The 22,800-nt window shown below is 36.3% G+C and overlaps 1 long non-coding RNA gene across 1 annotated transcript in view; it reads right to left on the minus strand.

The window, feature by feature from the left end:
* Positions 1–4,476: 4,476 nt before the first annotated feature.
* LOC149916585 (uncharacterized) overlaps positions 4,477–22,800 on the minus strand; it is a 31,306-nt gene continuing 12,982 nt past the window's right edge. The window contains exons 2-3 of the long non-coding RNA XR_016469435.1: positions 11,827–11,890; positions 4,477–4,611 (exon numbers count right to left, since the gene is read on the minus strand). This is a non-coding gene — a long non-coding RNA (uncharacterized LOC149916585). The remainder of the gene's footprint in view (positions 4,612–11,826; positions 11,891–22,800) is intronic.

Genomic DNA, 22,800 nt, shown 5'->3' on the forward strand with positions numbered 1-22,800 from the left:
GAATAAGGTAATCATAAAAATCATTTTTGTATACCTGCATATCTAAATAAACTAAGCAGCAGTAGAAACAGAAAGTGCCACATGAATGATAACAGTGAATTTGTTATGCAACCTTTTTCTTTGAGTATATTCCAAGCCTTTCCAAAGCAAACTAAACAAAGTCTGTTTCGCGTTATTTGTACATCAGTTATTTGAAAAAGGCAATCTCAGCAGAACCAAAATAGCCATGTTGAAGAGCAAGGATGATTGTCAGAGAGAAATAGATGGGTAGAGAGAATACACACTGCCAAGATATCGGGAGAAGGGAGCATTTCTTTTTCTCTCACAGGAGGAAATACTTTCTTTAATAAAGCCAATTTTCAAAGATACAAAACCTACTGTGCCATAACAGAACCATGGGTAAACGTAGATAAAAGCAAAATACAAAGAAAGCACTAAAATTCAGGTAATTACTTCGATAATGTTCTTACTGTTCAAAATTAGTTTGAACAACTATCGTATGTACTAGAGATCTTAATCAAACAAACAAACAAAAAAACACCAAAGCCCAAAACAAATCCAAGAAAACACAAAACTTAGTTTCCACATGAATTATCCATATAAAAGTTATATTCTTCCTCTGGACAAAGCAGTTTCTAAAGGATTACGGCCATCATGGTAGCAAGTTCTCTAATCACAGTGGTTCTGAAGTACCACATTCAACCTCCTGTTTAAAAAGATCTCACCCACATCCTAAAAATGAAATATGACACTGAGATGAATGAAGGCAAGAAGATAACTTGTCGGCAGTGGAGTGATTCTTCACAGTTCCTAATGCTTCATCACTCTTAATGCCAGCTGTGCAGAAGGGACCCACAGGACTCCATAGACAGCTGCCCAACTCACTACAACAGTTTGACAAAAGTTCTCCAAAGCTACTATGAAAATTTCGTTAGCAGGTGCCAACATGGACCACACTCAAGGGGGTGAATGCCTTTTTAACCTAACAACCCAACAAATCCTCTGCTATCAGACACAGATTTCGTCTAAGCACTTTTAGTGAATAATTTGCCTGCTTCCAGAAAAAAAAGGTAATTTTGTGACAGAAAGCAGAATACAGCATCAATGAGCAACAAACAATAATGTAAATATCTGCAACAGAAACATTAAGACTGGTCTGAATGAAGCATGAATGGCAACATCTATGCGTAAAAACACCAGAAGAAATGCTGGGAGTTGGAACAGTGGCAAGTACTGATTATCCAACTGCCAGCAATCAAAATGGCAAGCACCAGAGCATGATGTCTGCATCAGGATGAAGCAACCTGTATCACTTCTCATTCTGCTACACCAGCAAGAAGGCATATTGCAGCCATAATGTGACCACAAACTGAAACAAAGAAAATGGACAACTTGAGATTTAAGCAGGATAAATAAGACAAATCACACACCATAGCTGTTGACATCTCAGGAACATAAAAGACCTGCCAAAACTCAGTTAATTACCACCATCCAAGAGAAACCCAAATGATGCAGTGAAGACTCAATATCTAACAACCATTGCCACATGTAAGGGTCCTGGCCAGACCCCTCGGGCATACATGTTTTTGTGCTGTTCCTCTCTCAATATCTGAAAACAGAACCATTTTCCCATGCATCATGAGAAAGACTGTGTTATTCCTGGAGCCCACAAACCAGCTTTTCTCCAGGTATGTGACATCATAACAGTTGAATTTCCAATGCCAAAGTCTTCGTTGAAAAGCTCTTCCAGAAGCACCAGCAGATCATCACAGAAATTTGATTTCCTGACACGCGTTTACCTCCTGCTAGTTCAAGCCCAGTACTTGATTGCAGTACATAACAGTGAATTATAGGCAGAAAGAGAATGCAGCCTCATTTTTCTGTATCTATACGTCTGCATACTTTGCAATAGATAGGAACAAAGAGTTTTATCTCCTGGCAGTGCAGATCACAAATACAAATTAATGTCAGTCACATACATTATTCTGATATTTCCTCGTCGATTGTTAAATAATAACAAAAAAGATGAAGAAAATACTCTTACCTGTAGAGGGAGAAAATGAAGGAAAATATAAGAATTAATTATTGTATCATAACACAAAAACATCTTAAGATTTAGTTATAAGTTCTGTACTCTCCACACTCAGTGACGCAAAGTTATCATGTCACTCTCACTAAAGAGAGCAAAAAATGCAAGTTATCATCCTGTGTAAGTAAGAAAAGATACAGCATTCACTTATCGGTAGACAAAGCAAAAATATTTCTCTCCTCTTTATTAATACATCTTTTTATGCTATACCATTAAAAACAGTTTGGCGACATTTTTTCTAATTATTCACCCAAAATTATCCTTCATATTTCAGTCAGGATTATTTTGAGAATAATACAGTTTTACCCTTTTCTTCAAAACACACTTGTGCCCCAGGAAATTTAACTGCCACTGTCTAATCCCATGAAAGTCCTTTCTGAATCACTTGGGGATTGACCTCATGAATTTTTCATTGTTATTTCTAGTTGGGACTGTCAATCAGACATGAAAAAGATGAAAACAAAACACAGCAAAGCAGTTTGCTAGAAACGTCACCTCATCCAGTGCTAAAATTACATCAGATAGCATAGAGATGAACCACTTTGAAGAAGCAGCATAGAAGAAAGTTTCCATTTTGCAATTTTTTTCTCTTTTTTTCACAGGATTCATAACTTATTTTCTTTCTGAGTTCTTCAGGCACACTCAGTGCTGCGCTCCATGATTCCGAAAGAACTGTGGACTGTTCAAGGAAATTGACAAGGAAAATGCAGCATCAATTGTGTTTGAATCAAGTTTCATCAAGTTATCCTCATATTTTTTTTCTGCATACTTCTATGCGGTCATGTTCACAGCAGTGACAGAAATATGGAAAGCGTAGCTGAGATCCCACAAGATGTCTGATCACTACTGACAAGTTAAATGTGAACATAAAGAATGTTCTCCCACAAGAGACAAAGCACAAACACTATACATCAATCCACCTGGCAGGCAAAAAAATCCTGGACCTAGTATATCTAGGAGTCCCAGCGATACATAAAGAGGCTCCATAAGAGCTCTGCAAACAGATTAGAAGGGCTGATCTTCTAAGGACCAAAAAGATCTCGTAAAAGAAAGGCAGAGGCGATGCTGATGCAGTGGTCATAAAACTTCTGTACACATTTTCAGTTGGGCTTCACATAACATATTCTCTATCAAATGTGTTCTTTTATATTAAAGATTATGAAAAACATACTTCAGCCAAAGAAATAATAATAATAAAAAAAGAAAAGGAAGAAAGACTGTTACAAAAGTGCTCACCATTGTGAAACAGAGGGAACAGTGTGATTCTCTACCCCAGAAGCTATAATAAAACACAAAGCACAAGATCTGACATATTCAGGTAAACACAGACAACAGCATTAGTGAGAGAAACTAGATCTATTCTTTCCAGACACTAGAAAACAATTCAGCAATAACTGCTTTCCACATTTCTATTAAAACAGCTTTATGTTTTACATGAACACTGTGTACAGACCTTCACATCTTTGCAGTAAAAGAATAGGTCCCATCCAAGCGCAAAGACACTGAGATGTCAAATATGGGTACTTGTAAGTAATAAGTCTCATATTTTTGCATATTTTAAGAAATAAGGGGGTCTGAACTCTATTTCAGCCAACATATACATTCCCTTCCCATACTACTGACATTGCTTTATTTTAATTAATTTACTGTGTGTTATAGTTAATGTTTTCAACAGATCCAATCTCTTGAAATACTTGCTTTCTTCAAAACTGAAGTTCACAGTTCAATTCAGTGAGTCTCACTAGCTCTTTATGTACAGCATTAATACATACTGTATGTATTACACATGCTAGAAACTGCCTATTTCGATACTTTTTCAGCAATAGTGCAAGAGCCCCTCTTTCCCAACAATTCATGTAGACACCCTATTCTGGGAAAACAGAAGCAAATTTTCATTTGGGAATAATCACTCTGCTGTGAGAGCAGATCAATTAGTCCATAATTGAGGGGCAGCATGTGAATGGGCTGAAACAAGTCATGTCACAACAGCCATGTCAGCCTGCTTCCCTGAGAAAAGCTCTGTTGTGTAACTGTGCACATAGCCTTCACATTTCTTTTTGCAGGCTAACAAAGTTTTCTGTAGCGGGTTTGAGCAATGTAACTGACCCTGATCCATATGGGTCTGGGCATGTCAGCAATTAGAGAGTTCAGAATACCTTTATACATACATATGAGAGGAAGGGCAGGATTTTCTCAAAACAATATAAATCAATGTCTTAATTCATATAAAAATAATTAAAGGCATGCATAGCTCACAGAAGAGACTCTACCTGGGGATGCTAACACTGTTTGGAGGGCATTCATGGAGCAACAGAAAACTAGATTTCAGGATTAACTTGGAATTTGAGAGTATCTAAAAGTGTAACACTAACATAAAATTAAAAAAAGATTTCAGAGGCAGATAAAGGGATAGGTTTTCTACAGTATTATTTACTGTGCAGCAAGCATTCACGAAGTCAGAGGCCAAGCATTCACAGAGTCTTCTCATTACCACTGAGGCTGCTTCCGGTCAAAAACCAGCACTAAGAAACACAATTTTTAAATTTTTTGTTAATTGCTAATTTTTTTTATTTGGATACTTAGTTTTGTGTTGGCTGTTGGAAAATTCTTGTTTACAAGTTTTTTTTTCTTCTTCTTTTTTTTTTTTTTGTGGTTACCCTTCCAGGAGAAAAATACATATAATCAGTATATATACATACTTTGTAAATGTATATTTATAGACAGACTCCCACACACACTTATACATTCATTACTACATTCCTGTACCAGGAGTGAGAGCTGAGAATGCTACAGATTGAGTTTAAACCTGTTTTGATATCATTATCACACTTTTAAAAAGGTGTTAGTGCAAAAATGGGGATCTTCTTCATTTATTTCAATTTCAAAAAGAATGTAAGATTCAATTTGTTTAAAACTGAACAAAACTTGGTTTCATCACAAGATAGAAAATGGTGTGGCTGCACTTTTTTTCTTCCTTAAACTTCTTTCGGTTGAAGTTTAAAGCTCAGAGAAATCTCTCTGTGCTTTTCTTACGTAATTTAAATCATAAGCCAGACTTCAAAAAGAAATAATACAGCAATTACAATAAAAAGTATAATCATCTGGGGAAGAGAAAAACTCAGATTAACAGACAGAAGATTGAATGGAACGCAAGAGGAAGAAAAGAGTCTCCCCATGCAGAGCAGGATTCATTTTCCAAGGAAGACAAGAAGTGCAAATCTTTGAGAATTAAAATTAAACCCTTCTGCAGTAGTGAGACCACATCCTTCCTAGTAAAGAGATGATTTTCCTTCAGTTTCACATTGCTTCCTTTTCTGTTCTGTAATCATCCTCTCACACAATTTCTCATCTTTATCCTTGAGTTCAATAGTTCTTACATTACAGCTGCACATTTCACTAATAGAAGCAAACTGGGTACTGTTTTGTTATCAGTTGGCCTGCATATATACTGACATGCATACAAGTTAAAAAGAACTTAGTGTTGTCTTTGTCTATTTCTATAATGCTAAGGAATTACATGCAGCTATAAAAGTAATATAACATTTTTGCAAGGCACAGTTCCCCTGTCCTTCCAATACTATGTTTTGAAGTCTGCCCAGAGTTGCAGTTAATGGACTGCTCAGAAAGCAATGTCTCCTGTTTTATCATGTTGGCCCATGTCATCAGAGGCTGATGTCGGTGGGATAACAGTAGAGGCTGAACCTTCCCACCAATATTCCATTACATTTTGTTGCTGTGTGACAGATGGCAGCAGAGGAGCAGTCTGACAGAATGGCATCTGACATGGAAACATGTATGAAGCAAAGGTGTGGAAGTAAATTCCTCTGTGCAGAAAAAATTGCAGCCATTGACATTCATGGATGCCTGCTGAATGTTTCTGGAGACCAAACAGTGGATATGAGCACAGTGAGGCAGTGGGTGGTGCGTTTCAGCATTGGCAACAGTGTCACCTCTGCTGGTGCACATTTTTACTGAGTATGGCATGCAGATTCTTGTTAATTGCTTGCAAAAATGCATAGCTAAGGATGCATTTATGTTGAAAAGTAGTGCTTTGTAGCTGAGGACGCACTATATCAAATAGTGCTATTGTGCTCTTTGTATTGGTTCTAGTTTCCATGGAAATAAATAGGAGGCACTACTTTCAGAGTGACTTAGGTCTTACAACTTACACATTTGCAGCCCAAGAGGATACCTCTTTACTCAGTCTGGCCCAGGGAAACCAAAAGGTTGGACACCTATGGTATAGACATTACACAGCAAGTTAAGTGCTCTGCACATACCTAAATCCATTCTCGTTCATCTAGTTTAGCCCTAAAGGAGACTAAAAAAACATTCCTTAAAAATGCATGTAAATTCATGCCTCAATAGGTCCTAAATCAACAAATGTAATAGTAGTGTATCCTGCAAGCAGCTGTCAAATCTCTGCTATTAAAGTTTTGCTGTTGTTTTATTTTTTAAGTCAAACAGGCTTTTACAGAAATTCACAGAACAAAAAGAAAAAAAAAAAACAGCTTCAACAGAAATTTAATTTCTCAGGCATATCCCACAATGCATATTTTAACATGCTCATACAATGAGAAAGGAGCATTAAGTTGCAGTGTGCTGTCAAATACAACCAATTCCAAGAAGGATGCTTCCACATCTGACGAAGAAAGAAGAAAGAAGGTGACAGGCCTTTGGGCAGGAAAAGCAGAAAATCTCCCAGAATTGACCAGCTGCAAAGGGAAGAAAGTGCCTGCTTTTTTATAAATTTTATATATTTTATAAATAGGTACAGTTTTAATTGCCCATTATACTGAAATGTCTCAGGCACACCCTTGTTATCAACAATTTCAAATTTCAGACCAAGTGTTTCATACATAACATGTGTGCACATACCTTACAAATTAAAAAATGTCTGATTTTGCATGTATGTAATGACTTGTTACAGAATGATCAAGCTGGTAGGGGCCTAAGGGAGTTCCTGGTCCAAAGTCCTGCAGGTTGGGTCCTGAAACCCTCAGGGGATGGGGATTGCTTAATCCTTCTTGGCAACCTGTGCCATGGCTTCACTGTCTTCCAGGTTGTAAAAGAAAATAAACAACAAAAATAAAAATACATAAATAAAAACATTGAATCCATTTTGAACCTTCCTTCTATAATTTTACGTTCATTGTTTCTCACCCTTTCACTCTGTACCACTGTTTAGAGCCTGATGCCTCATAGGGAATGACATACTGGTTTCCTTAGGAGTTTGTGACTGGTTAGTAAAATACAGATTTCCAGGAGAGGTCATCAACTGAGAAGAGGAACTATGGATAGAGCCTGCAGCATTTTTTAAAGAATTCTCAAAGAATTTAATGTAAATGACATTTGCCTCTCAGAAGGGCCAATTTCTTGTTACTTCAAGCTAAGTATAAACATTTTAGAAGAGTCAAAAATATTAGTTAGCTAAAAAACAAGAAAAGAGGTTTCAATTTCAACGACAAAACAAAATAAAACATGTTGATTATGGAAATTTCAGGATCAAATTAGACAGCGTAGGTGGTTGGTTGTGACATAAACCACAATTCTCTAATCAGTGCCAAAGGCAAAAATGTCGGAGCTGAACCAAATTGCCTATATTAGGATGTTCAACTTGATATGTTTATTCTAGCAGAAGGCTAAACAAATCTTTCTGGCTTTCTAGAATTTTCTCTGTTTTCTTTTTTTAAAGAAGATGGCAAATTACCTTTTTAGTAATTCTACAATAATAAGAAAAAAAACAATTACGAAATAGAAATACATATACACAAACATATACATACACACAAATATGCAGTCAAATGTCCATAAAATGCAATGATTACATGTATGTGCCTGTATGCCTGTATATTGATACCCACATAAAAACCATCAGATTTTTCACTTTTTGGAATTGCGGGCAAATGACTTCATATTTATATTCGAATACCTTCTACTAGTCACTTTTAATAGTTAAAGACAAATGCATTTTGGATAGGTAGAGGTGAACGTGAATTCTTCATACAGTTTAGCAAAAGCCAAGCCTCTGTGATAAGTATCTGTGAACTTGGTTCACAGCTATTGACACAGTCAGACTAGAAGAGGGATGAACCAAAGAGAGACAAATGGGACTGCAGAAAGCTGAAACCCAACAAATGCTTGGATACAACATCCTTTCAACAAAAGGTTGCACACATCACAGCACTGTACACCCATCCCATTCGAAAGTAAAAAGAGCAAATCCCTGTATAAATGCAGTTAGGCTTTCTTCAGTCCCCATATAGCCAGGTTAGCGCTCCTTTGATCATCTCTGATTTACAGTGCAATACTGACACATCTTAAAAACAGCAAGTATCCTAACCTCACAAGCAGTGCAAGACAAACTGCTTTTTGCCTTCATATATTGCCTAATTTCATTATTAGAAAAAAACTATATATATATATACACACACACACATATATATATACACATATATATCAGGTACTTGGAAGGAAATAACTTTTTTTTTTTTTTTTTAAAAGGTACATACACATTTGTTAAAGAAAAACAAAATTAGTCCTAGGTGTAAAGATATTAGCATCTTCTCTGGTATAGCAACTCCAACACTACTAATGATGATTCTCTCCAAATCAATCAAAAATCATAGAATCACTGGGTTGGAAAAGACCACCAAGATCTTCCAAGTTCAACCATCCATCTATCATCAATATTTCCCACTAAACTGTGTCCCTTAGAACAACATCTAAACGTTTCTTGAACACCTCCAGAGACAGTGATTCCATCACCTTCTTGGGCAGCCTGTTCCAGTGCCTGACCACTCTCTTTGAGAAATTTTTCTCCTAATGTCCAGCCTGAATCTCCCCTGGTGCAGCTTGAGGCCATTCCCTTTAGTCCTATTGCTAGTTATACAGGAGAAGAGGCTGAACCCCACCTTGCCACAACCTCCTTTCAGGTACTTGTAGAGAAAAGTAAGGCCTCCCCTGAGCCTCCTCTCTTCCAGCCTAAATAATCTCAGTTCCCTCATCCACTCCTTAGAAGACTTGTGCTCCAGACCCCTCACCAGCTTCATTGCCCTTCTCTGAAAATGCTTCAGGGCCTCATTGTATTTCTTGCAGTGAGGGGCCCCAAACGGAACACAGTTCAGTCATCAGTGCTGAGTACAAGGGACAATCACTTCCTTCCTCCTGCTGGCAACACTATTTTTGATACAAGACAGGATGCCACTGGCCTTTTTGGCCACCTGGGCACACTGCTGGCTCATTTTCAGCTGAGCATTGACCAACACCTCCAGTTCTGTTTCTTCTGCACAGTCTTCTAGCCACTCTGCCCTAAGCTTGTAGCATTGCCTGGGGTTGCTGTGGCCAAAGTGCAGGATTCACCTCTTGGTCTTGTTGAACTTCATCCCCATTGGCCTCAGCCCAGTAATCCAGCCTGTCCAAGTCCTTCTGTAGGACCTTCCTAACCCCAGGCAGATTGACACTTCCTCCCAGCTTAGTGTCATCTGCAAACTTACTGAGGGTGCACTCAGTGCCCTCATCCAGCTCATCAGTAAAGATATGGAAGAGGACAGGCCCCAATACCAACCTGTGAGGAGTACCTCTGATCACTGATCGCCATTTGGATTTAACTCCATTCACCACCACTCTCTGGGCCCAGGAGACATTGTTGAATGCTTTGCTGAAGTCTACATAGACTACATCAACAGCCTTTCCCTCATCCACTAGGTGGGTCACTAGATCATAGAAGATTGGATTGGTCAAGCAAGGCTTGCCTTTCATGAACCCATGCAGGCTGGACCTGATCTCCCAGTTGTCCCACATATGCCATGTGATCTCCCTCAAGATGATCTGCTCCATAACTTTTCCTGGCACCGAGGTCAGGCTGATAGGCCTGTAGTTCCCCAGATTCTCCTTATGACCCTTCTTGTAGATAGATGAGAGTTACACTGGCAAGCCTCCATTGCTATGACAGCAATCATGGAGTCTCCATAAATGAGACCCATTTTTTTGTAGTTCTCTAGCAATAAGATGTCTCATCCAGAACACAGGAATGCACTACAGTGAGGATGACAGAAGGATTGAATGAGAAGAACTGTCCTCATGTGAGAATGGGCAGAACAATAAGTTATCCCCATCTCCTACATTTCTGATTAATAGAGAGTGACTAGATTCAGGTACTATGTACTCTATCATTTCCTCTATAGCTGAGATACCCTTTAAAAACAGTCAGGTTGCCACTGCTGAGAAAACCATATACCACTGAGTGAAAAAACCCAGCTCAGATGAAGCCCCAGAGAAGTCACATACAGATGCTTTGCTTTAAACAAACAAAAAAACAACCCACAACCACGTCTCCTTGTGCCACTAAGATCTATCATTTGAGGAAATTACATCAGAAATCAGAATTCCACTTTGCTTTCCTGATCTTCTCCCAGACAGATTTATACTGAAAGGGAGAAGCTATTCCCTATGACTTTAGCACAAATATTCTTTACTTGTACCCCATGTTTAGCAAGTAAAGTTCCACAGTAATTAGCTTCTATACTGAACTATATCATTTACATTTAAGAAAGCCAATAAATTCTGTTACTAAATTCCTCTTTCTAGTAACAGTGAAAATAATAACCACTAAATGTCCATTGCTCGATGTCCTAGAGCTGCAAGAGTGAGTGTTTCAAACTAGACTGTAAGTTATGTGGGTTCTATTTTGAGCCTGATGCTGTTTATCCTGTTGTTTCAATTTAATTATATTTAGCCTTCAATCTATGCCCAGCAGCCATAATATTTCACATTTTGTTAGTCTGCCTGGTTTATACTGCCTAGTGACTTAAAATAACTACAATTCAAAACATCACTTCAGAAAATTAACCCTAAAGCAGTATTTACAACCTATCAACACTTCTGCGCAAAAGGAAAAATATCATAAGCACTTCGTTGACAACAGTAGTTGCTGAAAGCAAGGGGGAAAAAAAGTGAAAACTGAGGAAAAAAGCATGTACAGACTTAAGTTCTGAACTGTTTAGCTGTCTAGAAAACAAATATGACAGCAGATATTGTAGATACTTTATTACAACTAAGATTTATGTGTTTAAAAACAGCATTAAAAAAACCCTCAATAGTATTTTCTCTGCCAAATATTAAGTCAAAGACAGTACTTTTACTTTACCTATTTTCCAGCAAAATCTTCAGTAGTGACTTAGCTTTAAACATACTTTTAAGGTATTTTTAAGAAAATGTTTTAGACACATCAATTATCCTCACAAAAGAACCATCGTTCCGCTGACTGGATTTTTAAAAATTATATTGTAGTAATTAAAATGCTAAGTATTTTTTATTAACTTGAATTATAAAATTACATGAATTTTCCTTGGAACAGGGAATAATGCATGAAGTTTATGTATTTTTTGCAGGTAGCTTATGCTGAATTACACATCTATCGTTCCTGTAAAACAGTTTTTTCAAACATTATAGTCCCACAGAATCTACAGTTTTTACAAGAGTTTGCTAACCTAGCTTATTGTCCATGTTAAAAACTTTTCCAATGAATACACATTTCTCTAACCAGTACTGCCTATAAATTTTAATACTAATAATCTATATACAAGAAATTGTCTCATGACTGTGCATCATAGCATTAGAAGGTTCCAGTATGTACAAGCTTTTCACAAATTCCATTTTTGAACGTAAATGGAAAATATAGAGTAACCTTGGCAGTTACTCCAATTTTATACTTCCTGAGATTTTGAACACCTTACCTTCAGTGATGTTTTTGTCTGAGTCCCAGTTGCACTGCATCTCTTCAGACAGGAGCTGTAACATCTGTTAGGAAGAAATCATGCTTCAATGTTTCTTACTGAAACACATATTTAACTAGCAAATGGGAACCTACGTTCCAGGATAAAATATAAACATACACTCTTTCTTGAATTTAAGTGATTAGCCCAAACATAAAATACAAGGTTCAGCATCTCAGCAAGCAGAAATTATCGCTGCTTTGTTTTTCTTCATTGGTAGAGTTTTGTTTGTTTCTTAAAACAGACAAAAGTCTCCTATTTTTCCCAAACCAACCAACAAATATGAGAGAATGCACCTATAAAATATCCACAACTCCATAGTACACTAGTTGAAGTGGCAGTTGTTTTGTTTTTCCCATTCAACATGAAAATCTTGTTCAGTCACTCCTGAAGACGATGCCTACCAGCATTAGGATTGTGGGACAGTAAGTCTCACTATGAGATCTACTATGACATAAGACATCATGCCATATGGGATGTGTGTATATAAAAGTAATCATTTGTGATTTTTTTGAAAGTGATGAAGTTGTCTCTAATATAGAGGAAGATGCTTCCTCAAGAATCACCTTTCACACAAAACTTAGCTTAGCCCAAAGCACTAAGAGAAATTCCTTTGCATTAATAGTTAACTTTTAAATTTAACTGTAGGAAATAGCATCTGATTATGTTCTGTACATAAAAAAAAAGTAGAATTTAAAAAAAAAAAGTAGATAATGAGTGCAGCTGAGATCCAACCTGCTAAATCTTCAAATCCAGATTTACCATTACATCTTAATGCTGAGTTAGAGCTAGGCTCTGCCTCTTGCCCTTGGGGTGTTGAATGACACCCTCAGGGTCCTGCTGGAAAAGAATAAAAGCTTTTCCTCTCAGCTAACTATCAAAGAGCAAGTCAGCTGCACTCCAGGAACACCTATTAAAGCCTAACAGAGGCTCATAAAAACAGTTACTTAAATATTAAAGCCATTTCATTAGAAGTGGCTGGAACATAAGAAAGCAGACATTTCAACTGATTCAAGCCCCTACCGGTTTTAAAAGAAAATTTGTGTCCTGACATTTATAGGCATATGCAAAGAAGCAGTGCAGTAGACAGTCAGTTTATTGTTAACGTCAAAGAAAATTAATCTTTAAACCACTTATTTCTTAAATCCTGCAATTTAAGATAGCATCAGCCCTCTACATCAGGGCTACTGTAAGCAGCCATTTAAAGGACAGATAGTCCAAAACAGATCTTGGTCAGTCAGACTCATTAATATCAACAGTAGGGTCAAAGTTTATGAATTGCCTCAGGGTACAAAAAAACATCAGAAATACCATTTGTGTTTAGACAGATATGAAGGCACAACAGATTATAGACTTACAAGGCTTAACAGAAATAAAGGTGCAAAGGGAAATAAAAGGAAATGAATACAAATAAAAGATCCTAAAATTCTCAGCACTGAATTCAAGATAATATAAAACTAGTCCTAAAATAATCTTGTCCTAATTCCATAGTTACACCAAATATTTAAGATGTTTATTTTCCTTGAAGTGTAATACTAACATTAATCACTAAAATCAAAGTTCATTTTACTTCTTCCTACTCTCTTGTTACACACTTTCCATCCTAAAAACTAGCAGAACACATTGTTTCATTTCAGAGAAATTCTATTGTGAGAGTAGATGAGAGGACAGTGCTTTCTGCATGAAGCAGAAATTTGGGAAGCTCCCAGGTAGAAGTTGCATATGCAATTTGGGTTTGGACTGCCTGTGAGTGTCCTCAATAGCTGCTCTCATTTGAAAAACAGTTAAGTTCTGACTAAATGGGAAAAATCTTGCATATAATTTTAAAAGTTTGCTATGTAAGAAATGATTGAAACTTTCATTTATTCTCCCACTGCAAAACACAAGAGATGAAAGAAACATGAAAACGAAAGCCCAAGAATGTGACAGAAATGTCCATCCATCAAAGGCACAGCACTCATCCTAAACCATTCCCTTTTGCAGGCAAACCATAACTAGCTGGCCAAAGAACAGAACAAAACAAGCTATGACTCAGCACTGAGAAATAGCAGCTTTGCCTACTCAGCATCCTGAATTCTTCAAATAAGGAATCATAAATTAGAACCATCCATCTCCTTTACTCTCTTATACTAAAGTAAGATCAAATGCATTATGCAATTCATCTTACATTTTTCCTCTTAATGATTTTGTACCAAAATAATAATGTAAATTGATATCTTAAAGGGTTTTACTATTGAACAAAGATAGCAGATTATCTTTGCTAAAGAAGCCAAAAGGTCACCTTGGTAACATAATGGGATTGCACTCAGTTTTTGTTCTCATCATTAGTTTATTTTTCTGTTTAAAGGCTGCTCCTTGATAGATTTTTTTCTTTTTTAATTTTTTTTTTTTGAAGAACTGACTTTAAAAAGCATAACAATCCAGAACTCTGAATGAATGCAAACCTACTGCTCTCCCACAAACTGTTTTAGCCTCTGTAATTTTCTAAGAGATACCACATAGAAAAATTATAACTAAAATAAAGCACTATTTTTTGGCTTTGCCATCTCTGTGATAGTCCCTAAATCTTTAAAAAAAAATAAAGTAATATATTATAAAGTAATATATTTCCTAGAAAAGTAAAAAGGAATTCAAACATTAAAATTTGCCTACTGCTTCTTGATGTCATTTACGTTAATTTTGGGAATAGAATTCCCAAGCTCAGTATCTTGAAACACTTCTTTTGCTGGAGGGAAAAAAAAAGAAAAAAAGAGGTAGAGTATAAACAAATCAGTATGAAAGTTCTCTAAGAACATTTCATATTGCATCACTGTGGACTTGCAGTCTGCCTCTTCTCAGCACCATATGTGATACACCATCACAAACACAGCACTTGACCACAATGCCTATTTGCCTGCCCACTTTGCCCAGTTTTGGCTGGGCAGATGACGAGGTTGTTTCTTTCATGAGTTAGATCCTAGAGACTCTGATCCTAGTACTTCACAGAAAAGGAGATGATTCCTTAGCTTGTGGAGAAGTCTGCAAAACTAGAAATTCAAAGCGGCCATTAGTTTCTTCTGCTGTTTCTGAACAGGCATCAAAAAGCAGGAACCAACACAGACAGAAAGCATGCAAGTTCATTTCTTCCCTACCTGGTTAGAAAACGGCATTAGCACAGTGGGTCTCACTATATGCAAACCTTACTACAAGGGGCTTCAGAAATGAAACATTTATATGACAATCCCAGGTTTTAAAGTAGGGTCTCTAGCTCTCATGAGTGCTAAGAAACGTTTTAAAATAGTTTCTTACTAAATAGAGGAAAGTCAAAATAACAAACAGCTTCTAATCTTGTGATTTGTATGTAAACCTCATGTTCTTTGGGTACCTGGTGATTTCAGTATTGATACTGTCAAGTTTAATAGGTTCCAATGTACAGGTCATCTTCCTCTGTATATCCTGCCTTAAAAGGCTTCAAGGAAAATACTCTTTTTTTTTCATTTTTCTTTTTTCTAGCAGTAGGGTACATACAGTATGAAGAATTACTTCAGTACTACTACAAATTTAGAACTTAAAACTTATTTTTCAGTCTTTGCAAAAGAGTTAGAAAAAAAATAGATAAATAAGTTGTCAACTTAAAATATGCATTTCATAGCTCAGCCTGCTAGTTCCTTTCTCCTGAGTCAGCAGTGAAGGAGACAAGACAGCTTCCCCCTAATAGCTTCAAGAGGCTAACAAGCCTAATTTGATATCTTAGCAGTTCACAAGCATACAGAAAGTAGATGGCTGGCAGGATATCAACATTTTCTTTTTTAAATGGTAGAATTTAATGCTTTTCAACCCTCATTTTAGCAAGATGATGGATTTCTTTACTCCCTTTCACTCTGTCAGTGGATCTATCTAGAACAACTCCATTTGACATTGGGATTGAGGTGTTTGTGCTTCAGACAGCCTAAGGAATAGAAAGACAAACACAACAACTTAAGGCAGACCCTGAGGGTAAAAAAAAACAACAAGCCAACAAAAAAGAATAAAAGCATAAAGTATACCTTACTAACAGTGCTTTGCTGCAAAGAGGAATGCAATATCCCGAAAAGGGCTTGCTTTACTTATATTTCTACAGAGAAAAAAGCTAATCATAAGAACAGAAAGTATTTATAAACTATTTAGGATCAACCATGCTGCTCTGATTAGGAACAAAGTTACACGCAAACAGAGCTATTACTAGCATAATCCTAGAAGTGATCTTGGTGCTATAAACAATTTGATACATTTACTAATCATATGGCAACATTACACAGCGACTGCACAAAACATGTTCATACAAATCTTTTTTTAAAATGTAAAAAAAGTAAAAACTGTGAAAACGTTTTTAAAAAGCAAAATAGCATTTTCAAAATGAAATTTAAAAAAATCCTGTTGGAATGATGCTGATGATCCAGAAACAGAGCATCAGAAAGCAGTTAACTACCCAGTTTAGGCTACATTTCATACACTTTTCATTTCTTTAACCATTATTTTGTCATTTATTTCCTAATAGCTTTTCCTTAAATCCACCTTAAGTGACTGGAACTTCCAAAGAGCGAAGAAACAGAAAAGGAGACTGAAGCATTGGATCACAGCCAGAAAAAGCAAAGCTGCTGCCACCATATGTTAAATACACAGGTACGTGTCACTTCACATTTGAATTCAAACTTCCTCAGTGTCTGCAATTTCATTTTAAAAAGTGTGGGATGATATGAGTAGACATTTTAATACCAATTTCAGTACTTTTATAATATTACCTGAACAATGATTTTACAGCAGACAATCAACCACACTCATAAGAGATGTCCATGAATTTATTAATGTTTAAACAAAATTTTCAAAAATCAATAAAGGCTCAAATACATAAGCTCAAAAATAAAAACACCACTGTGTTTTAGGATAAAACATGAGGGCAGGAAAGTGAGGAAAACAAACAAGAGAAAAATAGCATTTAAAAACCACCACAGAAATCAGCCAAACACACAACCAAGTCTTCAGAAGGGAGGCGGGCTGAGGGGGAGCCAGAGAAGTATTTTGTGCCAGAATGTCATGCAGTATTCTAAAAACCTTTGATAGAAGTTTACGTATAGAACTTTCAAGTTAATGACAAAATACTGGGTTATCAACAGGAAACAGGGGTGCAGGAATGAACTGCACTGAAAACTGATTAAAAAGGTCTTTGGCTGGGTTGTTTAAACATATAATCAAATTACTTTCTATCAGAGTGGCCTAGAAGGAAAAAAGCCATTTTGGGGAAAACAAACACATGCTTGCTAGCTACTATGCTCAACTCCAAATAATGCCACTATGTAATCCTTTCACTGAAAGCACATTAAGAAGTTCAGTAGGCATTTGGTTACTTAGGAAGAACAATTCTGATTACAGAAACATTGAACAACGGCTTAGTTCTTTCCAGTTACTGAAAAGTTCAATGAAAAAGTAATACTGAAGATTTAACGAGGGCATAAATTATTGTTTATCTCCTGCTCTGCTGCTACAAATTCTCTACAAAATCTCAAATCATTAATAAATAGGAAAAGCAAATTACAAGAAGTTCGTCCAAAGGTCAGCTTCTGCACCCTGTCAAATATGCAGAGCCAGTAAGAAAGTCCTCAATGGAACCAAATTGTGTAAAAAGAAGCAGGCTTAGTGTAGTCAGAAGTGCTGGTGAAAATGCATCTACCTTAAGAAAAAAAAAAAAAAGAGAGAGAGAGAGAGAAAGTATGTACAGAAACTGAAGAAACCTCCAAGAACATGTATTTCAGCATACCAGGAAAGAAATGTGACAGTGTATAATTTTAATTAACACAGCATTAAATTCGTATTACATTATGATACTGAGGTTATCCAAAGATATTTTGATCAAGGATTTCTTCCCCATCACTGATCTTTCATTCATGAGGAATTTAAAAATGAATCAAGGTGAAACTTAACCAAAAACAAGCAAAATGATGAAGGCTTAAACCTTTTGCAAAACAGCACAGAATACGTGGTGCACTGCAATTGATCTTACAGAATTAAAACTGGCCAAGAAAAGAGGTACGCCACTACTATTACTGTTTGGTTTTGTTGTTGTTGCTTTTTTTGTAGATTTTTTTTTGTGAGGAGTGAGCTTAACGAATATTATAAGTCAGCAGTACATTTCCAAATACTAAGAATGAAATCTGTCTTCCAAACACACACAATCCTTTCGTTCTATGAATGTGTTCCACAACTTAATCACTGTCTTACTGCATTCAAGAGTTAAGATATTCATCAGATAAGCCTTACATGTAGCTACACATCTTATTACAGTGTATCAAATATACTAAAGGTTTTGCATGCTAAGTGATTTTTAATTACCTAATGCAATTATTTCAAAATAAAGGTAACCAAAAGCTTTGATTCCAGTGCACTATTATCTAAATTAGAAGCACAAAGAACATGCAAGCAGGAAGTTCAATTACCATTTAAGTATTAACATCATCCATGTTCACTATGCTGCAACTGCACAAGAGATTATAAAATAACATGAAGATAACTGGTACATTTACAGTGAGTGCAGTTTCCTAACATTTGAAAATAATTAGCGGCCATTTTCAGCAAAGTTGGTATGAGGGAGAAATTGTATAAAACATAGTTTGCTCATTCCTACAGTCCTTACTTTTATTTTTCATTTTGTTACCTAGAAGAACACACTTGATATGTTTGGATAGGAACAGTGATGTGCCATTGAAAATACTTCTGCTTCACATGCTCCGAGAAAAAACATGGAGACTTCCCATGCAGGTTACAAATGAGAAGAAGAACATAGATTTTTCTCCATGGATTTTCTGATAGCTGAAAGCATACAGATTCATCTGCAAGGGAAAGTAAGACAATAAACATTTAATGATGTATGAAATACTCAACCACAAGTTCTATTAATGGTAACCAGCAATTACAATCATACAAGGTAACTCTATGTAGCTCTGGAGCATTGTACATCAAAAATAGCAATATGAATGTCTAGAACATACAGAAAATTCAGTGACTGGGCCATGACTTTTTTGTTCCATATGAAATCCAGAGGGATCACAGACAATTTCTAGCTGGAAGGGAAGGTAGCTGGAGAACCAATGGTAAGCTCCAATCCTAAACCCAACAAAATTATGTGGTTTCCTGCAAGTTCTTGAGACAGTAAATGGCATTGGAGCTGATGGATGTTCTGTGTCAGCCAGCTGCTGAAGTTGTGCAGAGGGAGAGGAGGGACAGATAAATGATCTCAACAGAACGTTGCTGATCAAAACATGCTGTTGGGATATCAGGGTTTGTAGGAACACTCTGTAGGTCATTCCTGTGGAGTCCAGTGAAAGCATTTCCTTTGCAATGCATTTTTAGTGTGTAGATACAGCCAGTTTGTGAACTCAAGTGCCAGGAGTAAGCAGATAAGGCTACTTATGCTTCATGAGCTCTGGCAGTTATGAAAAAAACAACAAACAACTCACAGAAATCCATGAGTTTAGCAAATGCAAGTACGAAAAAAAATAACGTCAAACTCATCATTTAAGATTCCGTGATTTTCAGGCTAGCCTTGCAATGGTTAAAACACTTGGGTATAAAGCTCTTGATGTTGAGAAATCAATAACTTTACATGTAGTAAGTGGTTAAACATCACATATCAGGCTCCTTAACTTTAGAGTTGTATTTCCATTTAATATTATTTCCATGTTGGCATAGCCAAAAAACATGTTGAAAACTGCTCTAAAAAATTCTAAAAAAAATTTTAGTTATCCAAAAATACCCAAATAAAGACTCAGTCTGTATTATAAATCCCTGAAAATGAAAATTAACAACAAAAATGCCAGCAGAAGTTGAATCACTCACCATAAACAGAGTGTAATTATTCTGTGTGGAGGTAGCAGAAACATTTACACCTTTACAGGTCATATACCTCCATTGCTGTTAACAGTTTAGGATGCATATTTCACATCCCACTACCACTTCCTTTGCTGTTGGCCTTCCACTGGTTTCCCCATCTTTACTCCCTACCCCACAAAAGACAAAACCCACATCAAAAGCAACCATCAATACAAAGCAAATAAATTTGGCATAGCACTCAAGCCATAGATCTTCAATGCATTTGCAAGGACGTATTTATCCATAAAAAAGCAGATCCAAACCAGACATTGAATTTATATCACCAACTCAGACATCAGAAAAAAGGAACCACATTCTTTGAAAGCAGGCTCAATCAACTTTAAAAGACTGTACAGTGAGTTTTAATTTAATCAGTATGGACACGGGTCTGGTTGGCTGCGGGCAAAAAGGAGAGCCAATGCTACAAAAGGCTGTTCACAAAAATCAAGTGCTCTCTGAACAAAGCCCCATTTTTCCAGGGCTGGATTTCACAGCTGTGAGACAGCTTCACTGTATTCTGTTACCTAGTTGTTTCTGTCAAAGAAATATCAACTTTTCAGAGAAAGAAATCATTAGAAACACATACTGTGGGCATAAACTAAAACCTGAATACTGTTTCAACTGGGCTGCATGTTGAAATTCAGCAGCACAGCACTTCAGTCTCAGCTACTGGTAGAAGAATTAGAGTCTAGAACTTCTAACCAAGTAATCTATGCTCCTACACATTCCTCTCTCTTGATACTCCACAGACATTCTTTTTTCACTCCAAAAGTAAAAGAATTCTACGACTGGCTATCCTGCATACAGTATTTGACATATTTTACTGCAATAAAAGCTCTAAATGGGAATATAATCACAACACAGAAAACACAATAGCAGACATTTATTTTCTGAAAAATCTACAAGCAATAAAAGTAGTACTGGCTGCACACATTTTTGTATGATCTAGGTTAGTTAAAGCAGATTCTAATCCTCTGCTCACTTATGGTTTTCCCCAAGCAAGGAGGTATAGGCACAGAATTCATTGTGAAAACATTTGAAACACTCTGTCAGGTGAGTATGCCAAGAAAAGTCAAAATCAGCTTCAAAGATAAAAAAAAAATGGGAAAGGTGCTCCTCAGTAATCTTATCATTTTGAATCTTTTAATTATTCCTGGAAGCCTTGCACTAAAAAGAGCCAAAAGTCTTGTTTGTTTTTCAACTGCTTTGGGTTTGGTTTTTACTTATTTTTTTGCCTAACAAAGTGAGAGAATTTGACAGACACAATGCTACTTGTACTAATTCAATAAACTAATACTAGCAACTTTTAGCTAACCCAGTGGTACTACCAACAGGCAAAGTACATGGAAAAGAAAGGTTAGTTATAAACATGGTTTTGAGTATTCATCAAGATCCATATAGATTGATAATCAAAATAACAAGCCCCTGGTTAAAGTATAAATTAAAATTTTATCAAAGAATGTGATAGTAACAACTCTCAGGCTAATAGGTCAGCTTTCAAATCCGCTGTCCTTACCATAATGTTAACTCTTAATTCCCTGTTTCTATTTATATTTTTCTCTCTTCTCTTCAAAACTAGGCTATTACACTGCCAACTGAACAACAATTAATTAGTAGGCATTGATAACAACTTATTTTTAAGTAGCTATCTCTTAAAAACAAACACAGATAATGAAAAATAAGATGTATTTAGTAATACAGATGTCAAGGGTTAAGAGAAAGAAGAAAAACTATGTACAGCAATCAGAACTTCTCCATCAGAAACCAAAATTAACCATTGCATCAGGTGCTGGTGTTACTGTATCAAAACAAACAAAACAACAAGACAACACAGAAAAGGCAAACAAAGCAAAAGGAACCAGAGCAAAATAAATTCCAAGCTTATTCATAGCTTTAATTTGCTCTCTCATCTGCTGGTGGCAATTTGTTCTCCATCACAGAAGAGTAAACTTGTTTCCAAACTCAGGAGAATTCAAATTTCTTCCTTCCAGCAAAGACCTGCTATGTTTTAAAGGAACGTGCTGAATATGAATGAGGGACATAAATTACCTTCTGTAAACACTATTACTAAATCTTTCGGTGTTTTCTGCACAAAAAAAAAAAAAAAAAAAAAAAAAAAAAAAAGACTGATTCTTATTTGACTTGACTTTATTCACATCATTAAATTGCCTCACATGACTCAGAACAAAATCTTCATTGAACAGCATTTAACACAGACAGAAAAACACAGGAAATACAACTGAAGACTAGAAAGTTACATTTAGTTTTCTTTAGGGTTTTTTTTTTTTAAGCCTCAAGGTTAGAGATCCTATTACCAGTATCACCTTTGGACAAGCCGGCATCCATCAAGCTTTGCCACAAGGCATAACAACAGTACTTGACACCTGTGTTATCACCTTTTTTTCTGCCAGCACTCCCTTGTTTGACGCCAGCATCACACCTCTGCCAAGCAAAACTGAGAGTCAGTTCTTGCCTGCTGATTTCTTAGTTGAAAAGCGGTCTGGGCATGTTTCAAGTTTACCTTATGTATCTCTCCTTAATATGTTTACTAGGCTCTGATAAGATGCAGGCAATCACTTCCTTCAATTTCAGCTAAACACGCTAAGTTTTACAGCACTACTTCACCTCAGCAGTTGGGTTCAATCACAAATGGAAACAAACCATTTGTCAGCTCACACAATGATCTCATACCCACTCTGTATGAACAAATATCACCATAAACAGGTCTTCCTAAAAAAGTTAAAACACAGAAGTTACGTTTTGGTCCTTAATAAAGTCACATATTCTAATTAGCTACACTAATAGTAATTATTACAAGTTACAGTAGATTAACTAAGCATCTACAAATATATTTTGCAGCACTATAACACAAAACCCTATAACAATAACTCAAAAGCCAATATCCTGAACTAATCGGACAGAGCAGACTGTTTCTCTAGCAAGAGTCCAAAAAAATCAACAGAAAAAAAAAATGAAGCATCAGAAAATGGGAAAACATCACCATATGCTTCTGAAGGGCTGGCAAATGAAGAATTTGGAAATAGTCAAAATCAT

This window comes from Phasianus colchicus, chromosome 10 (genome assembly GCF_987193195.1).
Source record: "Phasianus colchicus chromosome 10, bPhaCol1.hap1.1, whole genome shotgun sequence".
NCBI classification, from domain to species: Eukaryota; Metazoa; Chordata; class Aves; order Galliformes; family Phasianidae; genus Phasianus; species Phasianus colchicus.